Consider the following 8,169-nt stretch of genomic DNA (forward strand, 5'->3'; position numbering starts at 1 on the left):
ATGTTTTCATTATATGGAAGTTAAAAAGGAGTTGTTCTTCAAGAAACTGAATATCCAGTGCATTCATAATTTATTAACATGCTTATGGCAGATACTGTTTACACAAAAAGAAAGGAAAGTATACACATCAACCCCAAGAAAGAGGAGGGAAGATGCTATCAGATAATAAGTCTCCGGTGTCACAAAATACTTTCAGTTTCATCTTAAAATCAAACAAGTCAACCACACCAAAATAAGGACAAGCTCTTTTGAAGGAAAAATCATATTCATGACTTTCTCATAAGTTATGCATTAAACATATCCATTGCGATAAGTTTAAAACATTTTAAGTAAAAATCAGACTGGAGTAAACTAAGTTTCAACAAGGCTAGCTTGAAACAGCAAAATAATAAAATATGCTAGAAATATAAAATAAAATGAAAAAACTGTCATCACTGTCATTGCTCTCATTCCATTACTTGTGGTCTATAAAACAATGTTGAGTGGGGAAGTCAGTATCATTACATTTCCCACACAGAAACAGCACACAGAGTAGATGCTGCAGCTGCAGAAATTACTTGAAAAATGTGATGGTTATGACAAATGGCTTTGACGCGTGCTGGCTCATTAATGTGACGAACGGCACGTGAAGAGATGCAAGTCTGCACTCTGCCATCGTATATCATACAGCCAGCCAAACACAGTGGGAAAGCCAATATTTGTGTGATCAGAGAGGTAAACTTGAATGAAAGTAGATTGGCTGGTACGTTCACAAGCACTGTGTACACGCTGTGTACTGAAAGGTGCAGTCAGACCATACTGTGAAAAAAAGAGAAGCTGGGATGGTTCCGTTAATGAGAGCTGGGAAAACAAACAAATAGATACGATGACAACTTCATCAAAACAGGATCTGACCCCTCCGAAACACACAACAATGGAGGACATCACTGTGAGCAAGATGTACTTCCATCCTTACCTTTTCTGCTTTTTTTTGTGCTGTCCTGTTTGGTTACACCGCAGGGCTTGCGAATGAAAAGAAAAGAAAAAATGCAGCTGTGGAATTGTCTGCAAACATTACATGGACAATAAGCGTTAACTGTTGCTTAGCAACAGCCATGTGGACCAAAGGGTGACAGCATCAAATACGCCTGGCTCAGTCAAATCCTCCCGTCCACAGGCTCTCACTGTGGATGTGCACCTTCAAACTCCTCCAGAGGGATAAATCAAAGTCGAGGCCATGACATCTGATGGCCTACAGAACAGAAAGGCTAGGCCTATGGGACATGACCTGTCAACTTCCATCAAACCTCCAGTTTGTTAGACTAATTGGACTGACTGGTTGAAGGTAATGTATGTTGTTGTTGTTGAGGGTAATGTATGCTTTATTTGTGCAAGGATATCAGTGGATATTGTGTGTTTGGCCTCATCCTGTAGTTGCACACTCTCCGTCAAGCAAACCAGTGAGATTTGAACTTCATACTAACAATAGAAACAAAAGCAGCAGGGCTGCTGCAACCTTGGCAGTGTTACATTCAACAAACTTGCTGCTTATTACCAATGAAAGAAACACATTTTGCATGAGTCATTTTATTATTGGTGGATATATAAGCCCTCAGTTCCACTGGTAGAGCTCAGTGCCTCCCTGCATCCATCTAGACTTTGTCTCTAGCTGTGCTGTGTTGTTAGGCAAAACAAAAATGACAGCCAATGGGGACTGTAAGACTTCAGTGGGGTTAGGACATTAGCAATTGATTGAAAGGCATGCCTTTACATGTAGCCCCATAAAATATGGGAGACTTTGAGAGTTTGAGAGGGGTGTATTGCTCTGGCATCATCACTGGCTACTCAGTGTGGTACCAGGTGCGTAACCATGGAGCCCAGTGCTGGACCGGAACTCTGGAACATGATTCTAGAACATGCCAGACAGTACAGATTTTCAAGAATTAGATTGAAGGGCTTTCGATTTTTTCAAGGGACCCACAATTTTCTAGCAGAGAGCTAGTACAGATTGCTACTTAGATAATGTTAATAATAATGCCTCTGAACACGCCAACAAAACATCCGTCATATGTCTGTTGCCCAGAAAGAGAAGAGTATCACTTCATTCATGTCATCCCATTGTAACAGCTGAACATGAAACATGAAACATAGAATGAGATATTTACATGTGCAAGGATTTCTACAGAGATCTACTTAGAGCTACTTAGAGTCCAGGTTTTTGACCATACCAAGTCAACATACAGTTAGGTCTTTGAGGGTATTTACATCAAAATTGGAGGAAGGGTTTAGGTCCCTTGCAATGAAGACTATGCATGGTGCCTTTGCCAGAGGCTGCTTTGGCTGGCCGTATGAGGAAGATTCAGCGAATAGAGATAATGAAACTCTGACAGCAGCTTTGAAATCGAAATGAAATAGCAGCGAAAGAAGATAAAGACGATAAAACTAGTGCATTTGGATGCGTCTATGTTCATGGTGCAGACAAGTTAATGTGCAGAGGTTTCAAGGCGTTTACTGTTCATACCCTGATGTCTGGACCGTCATTGTACTGTATGTTGTGATAAAATGATATATTCTTTTGTGGCTGAGCTCATATCTGTAATTATACTCTTTGCGGTCCTTCACTGATACACGGCATGCCTTGCAGAGGCACAGGGCAAATTGGAGCACACACAAAACACACACACACACACACACAAAACACACACACACACACACACACACAAAAGGACTGGGAGGCAGATAAGACTAGGTGAAGTCAAACTCAATGTTCCTGTTCAGTGGGCATATTAAATGACCAGATTTATTTTTCCCTGGACCCTGGGCCTACTTGAAGGAAAACAGCACAGATCTGGATGTGTTTGCGTCTCAGCAGAGAAGCTTTTTCAAATCACACGCTGGGATAACGCAAATTCCACAGAGGACTGCTGCCAAGATCCCAGCAGTCCCATGTCCATCCATTGCAAACACTCACACACACACACACACACACACACAGTCACACACACATACACACACTGATGTCCTGATGCCTTTGTGACCGATGACAGTCTCTGCAGACTCATTCCAAATTGCTGGAGCACCGTTGTTAATTTACTGTGGTGCCATGGAGGGAATTAAAAATCAGGCTTCGGGAGGCAGCTTGATTTGCTGAGTAACACAAATCCACCCCATCCCCAGTGGAGGAGATTGTGCTTATTCAAGGCGCTCATGTATGGAAACGCTGCACCGCTACATCTGGAATATGGGATTTCAGCGCATTCAACTGTAAATAATTTACCTTTAGATAGACGGCCCAAGCAAATCCAGAACGCTTTCGCATAGCCTCGGAAATTTGCTACAGCCGTTTTTTTTTTTTTCTTTTTACCACCACCTGACATATGTGGACTAGCGTCATGAAATTGAATTCATAATGTGATTAAGCAGGCAAAGCAGTGTTTAAGGATGATAATTTTGTTTTCAGAGTCAGCTCCTGGTTTATTTTGTTGTGCGGTTCCGTGTTTTCTACAGGTATAATAGTCGCCTCAGGGGAGCCAATAAATGAAAAATTAGCTTTGAAATGAGCAGTTTCAATCTCTTTCAACCCCTGAAAGTAATTGATACCATGTTCATAAAGATCACACAGGGCTGTGCAACGTCAGTCACAGAATTTATTCTTCTTCTATCAGTGCCTTGGCATTCACGCTGTAGTGTTAGCCGACATGCGGGGTAGCGTTTTGGTGCAGTGAAAGTTCACTGTGTGACATTGCCAGTGGTTGATATGCCTGTGGGTGTGGTGTTAACCACTAACCTTGAACACATGTAAGGAGAGAGCTATTCATCTTTGAAATGAAATGCCTTGTGAAAGCATTCCCAGCATTTTGGACCACACGATCATATTCTCTGTAGGTACAAGCTTATACAGTATTTTCAATGTTTTTTTTTTTTAGGTGAAGATGTTTCTCTGGATGTAATGTTGATCCAGTGAGAGATGTTTGTTCTCAATGATCATAACTGTCCCCAGAAGCACTTAGCCACAGTAGAACAACGCAGAAGTGCATGATATATCAGAGCGCTAAAAGCACGTCTTGCACGTGTATGTGAAGGATTTAGTCCCCTCAGCCTATTCAGGTTAATGAACTCTGCTGAGGCACTTACTGTGAATATTTAGTCAGGAGCAGGGCCTCCTCGCCATGGTGATGTGTCTGGGTGCCAGTGCAGCAAATGACGGATAATCTGACAGCGAGGCTATTTACCCCGGCTCTCCATCTCCCTCAGCCTTTACGCCCTTTCCCACCCGATGTGCCGTAATGTATGTGTGTGTCCCTCGCTGACGTAAATAAGGCCCGGGCAGGATGTAGGACCTGTCACCTCACCTGTGCTCCGTCCGCACCTAATGTCACCCAATCATCTGACACAGAGCGGGAGATTGATGCCCAAATTCAGCCCAGTCCGCCCTCAAGCACCCCCCCCCATCACCCTCACCCTCTCCCCGGCCGCAGGGAAAATAGGGAGCCTATTATTTCCCTCTCAAACAAGCAGATATTCCCCTTGCATTCACTATTTATTCATCAAGTGATGATGGATGGCATTATTCCAGGTGGGCTGGCATTGTATTACAATGTGAGATCACTGTTAGCTACTGTGATTGAAAGCAATAGCTATGCAGCATGGGGAGATGGGGCAGGGAGAAACACAGCCAGCTCTCTCTGAGAGGCCTATTTATTGATTATTTTTTTTATGACGTTATACCACATCTCATTCTGATCCTTTTCCGGGTTTTTTTTTTGTATGTTTTCCAGCCAGCCTGATGGGTAAACAAGATTTCTGAAGCTTCAGGACTGTGTGTGTGTGTGTGTCTTCAGGGTTGTAAGATGATCAAGTATTGTCTTGTTGTATGTCTCAACTCTTTTTGTAATCTCATCATTTTCCTGTCGCCTCACTTGGCCCTCTCGGTCTCATAACATCTGAGAAACATTCTCTCCCACTTCCTTTGTAGGGGGGAAAAAACCTTCTCTCTCCTAATGGCTAATTTCTCCGGCCCATCCTGCAGTCTGTCCCCTCTGTTTCTTATCTTCTAAGAATAGCAGACCAGGGAGATGTGGAGCTGCAGCTGTTCCTCCGGAATCTCATTTACCTGCTGTCGCGTCCGTGCTTTGAGACCACATCGGTAATTAATAGGCTTTTTTTGCCCTCCCTCCCTCCCTTTTCTCTCCGTTCAGAGGCATCTTCTGAAGAAATGCCTTCAGCCACTTACCCAGTGGGCGGTGGGACAGCTATGAGACAACCATGAGACAGACAAGCGTTTCTCTCCAGAGACTCTCCTGCTTGGCAGCAGCAGCTGAGTTTTGAGGGCCTGTTGAAAAATTGAGAGGAGATCACTACGGTGACGAGAGCCAGGCTTGGTCAGGCTGGAAAATTAAAAGGCACCAGTCCACAAACATGGAGAGAATGCACGCAGTGTTGTTTTATTCATTGATTGGAGTCAGGAGCCCCTTACTCTTGTGTTGCCTGAGTCTTGTGATTGCACCCGGCCTTCAAAGTCTTCAACACACAGCCACTTCCCTGATGGCATCTTGATGAAATTCATTCTTCATAATCACATGCACAGCTCCTCTAAATAGCTGCAAGAGAATGTAGATGCCTCTTTGAAGAAGACCGAATGCATTTGTGTTCTGTGAGGCTATGTCCTACCTGAAATATGAAATTGTGTGTGTGTGTGTGTGTGTTTCAATAATATCAAACTTTACTCTCAGTAGGTTCCCTCAGCTACAGTGCCACTGGCCTCTCTGCAGTAGTCTACGGTGTGCTGAGGAGCCTACTCTAATTGCAAAGAGAAAAATCGAGTGAATAAAACAGATTATGCAGCACTCACTCTCTCTCTCTGTTTCTCTCTCTCTCTCTCTCTCTCTCTCTCTCTCTCTCTCTCTTTCTTTCTTTCTCTCTCTCTCTCTCTCTCTCTCTCTCTGCGTTTGGATTCCCCACATCCCCTGGCCTCTCTGGGGCTCTGCAAATGTCTCAGTGTGTTCAATTAAAATCCAAAAGTCATTAAAAATGTAACCACCTCGAGACTTCTGAGCTGCGAGAGACGTTGGGATTGTCCCGAGTCTTCTTGCATGCTCCCAGGGAATTTAGATGAAGCTTTTAATTGCCTTCTTGTGAAATTTACATTGAGGGTGTGCCATTGAAAATAATAATTCATCCACAACTAGTGTAACCTCTTTCCAGCAATTAATACGGAAGGGTTGACTTACATTAAAAACATGCTTTCTCAAGAATAAATGTGAGTTTTAACACCTCCACATTATTAAGCAACAGAACAATGAACGCAATGGTTGTCTGATTCACAGTCATCCCCTCATGCTCTATTGGTTCACATCAGCTGCTTAAATATGAATGTATGCTTGTCACTTCCTTGCAAATATTTTCATCACTGTTGAATTCACAGCTGAATCATGCACATTTCATACACTGTATGCTGACTACCAATAGATCCCCCTAAAGAAATGTATTCTTCTCTGTGTGACCTATTCCTCAGCCCATTAGACTGTGTGTGTGTGTGTGTATGTATATAGGGATGAGAATTGATAAGATTTTAACGATTCCGATTCCATAACGATTCTTGCTTATCGTATGTATGTATACATTTACATGTTTTAAATAACCAAAAACAAACCTAAGAATAGGTCAACAAACTCTCAAAGTAGGGTCCAGAGACCCATAGCCTAGGGATAATTTTCCTTGATGGGGTGCTAGGAGGTCCCAACAAAGAAAAAAAGTATTTGTTTTGACTATAATTCCAACCATAAGTAACAGAATGTATGACTGATTTGGTAATGGGTTTCATACAATTTTTGTAATAAAACATCTAAACTCAAAAATCAGATGGGGGAGCCTGGAAAATAATCTTATCAAATAGGGATCCCTCCCTGGTCTAATTTGTGGCAGTTTAGGGGTCCTTGATATACCAGAGTTTGAGAACCGCTGTGCTAAATAATATTTGAACTTGCCAATTACAGTGCGTTTTTTTTTTTTTTTAAGTGTATTCTCCTTGAACTAACAATATAACTGACATAAACAAATAGTGAAAGCTGGTTTACACAATGAAACCAATGGCACTAACACAATAGACTGTTAGAGTTTACCTTCCATATTAACAGCTGAAGCGCTAACGTTAGCCGCGCTGCTGTTGCTTGGTTGAGATTAATTAACGTTATCGTCACTCCGTAGCGCTCAAAAACGTGACATTCCTGCAAAGTTATTGCATGCAGTATGGACAAATGTTTCGGCGTAATGGTAGTTTTTCCCCCCTTTGACGAAAGAGACGTTTTGCAGGCATTGCAAGTGGCCCTATGGTCATATTTTTGCGTGAACTATAACCACACCTCTGCCTAGACGACATGTTGGCTGCAGTCTAAAACAAAACAAAGCTGCGTGCACGTGACATCAATACATCAATTAACGCAACACATATTGTAAGGCAGTGGCAACCTGTTTACTGCTCCAACAGAGCAAAGAACCCATTTTATGTGTGAATAATTTAAATACCTGTAGGTTATTCCTCTTGTATACTCGCGGACCCATGATTAATTAAACAGCTATCAATTAATGTTTAGTTTAAAATCATTAGAGACAATAACAAGCATTATGCTAACAAAGCCAGACATCTCTCTTTAACCATAATGAAATGGAGGGGGAAAAAAACCTGGAAGAGAGAGATACTCCTCTAGGAGTTCTTCCGTGTATAATAATAAGTCCATTCACTGGGACCAGAGTCATGGCATTTAATACATTAAGCAGGCAGTGACAGAGGTCAGAGGTCAAAAACCTGTATGTGATAGAGATCATACTCTCACCACCAAAGCAATGAGTCCTTTTTATAAGTCTTTCACACATGGGCAATTTGTTGTGAAATTATATTTTTCAAAACATCTACATACGCACAGGGGTGTTGCTTATTACCTTATCCTATCTTATGGGGTAAATAATATCCATGTCAGCCAGCTTCTCTGGGAGATAAAGGTTTAATTAACTTATCAAGCAGATTTGGTGTTTTGAACCTGTCATACTTTCACTGACAGTAATGGCTGGCTGTCTGTCTTGGCATCACATTTGATTCTAATTGAGTTTTGGAATGATTATGTCTAGAACTAAAAAAAAAAAACTGAAATAGGAGCTGGCAAGTCAACCAAGACTACCCCATCAACATTGTCA

The sequence above is a fragment of the Clupea harengus genome, chromosome 1, assembly GCF_900700415.2.
Source record: "Clupea harengus chromosome 1, Ch_v2.0.2, whole genome shotgun sequence".
In the NCBI taxonomy this organism is placed as follows: domain Eukaryota; kingdom Metazoa; phylum Chordata; class Actinopteri; order Clupeiformes; family Clupeidae; genus Clupea; species Clupea harengus.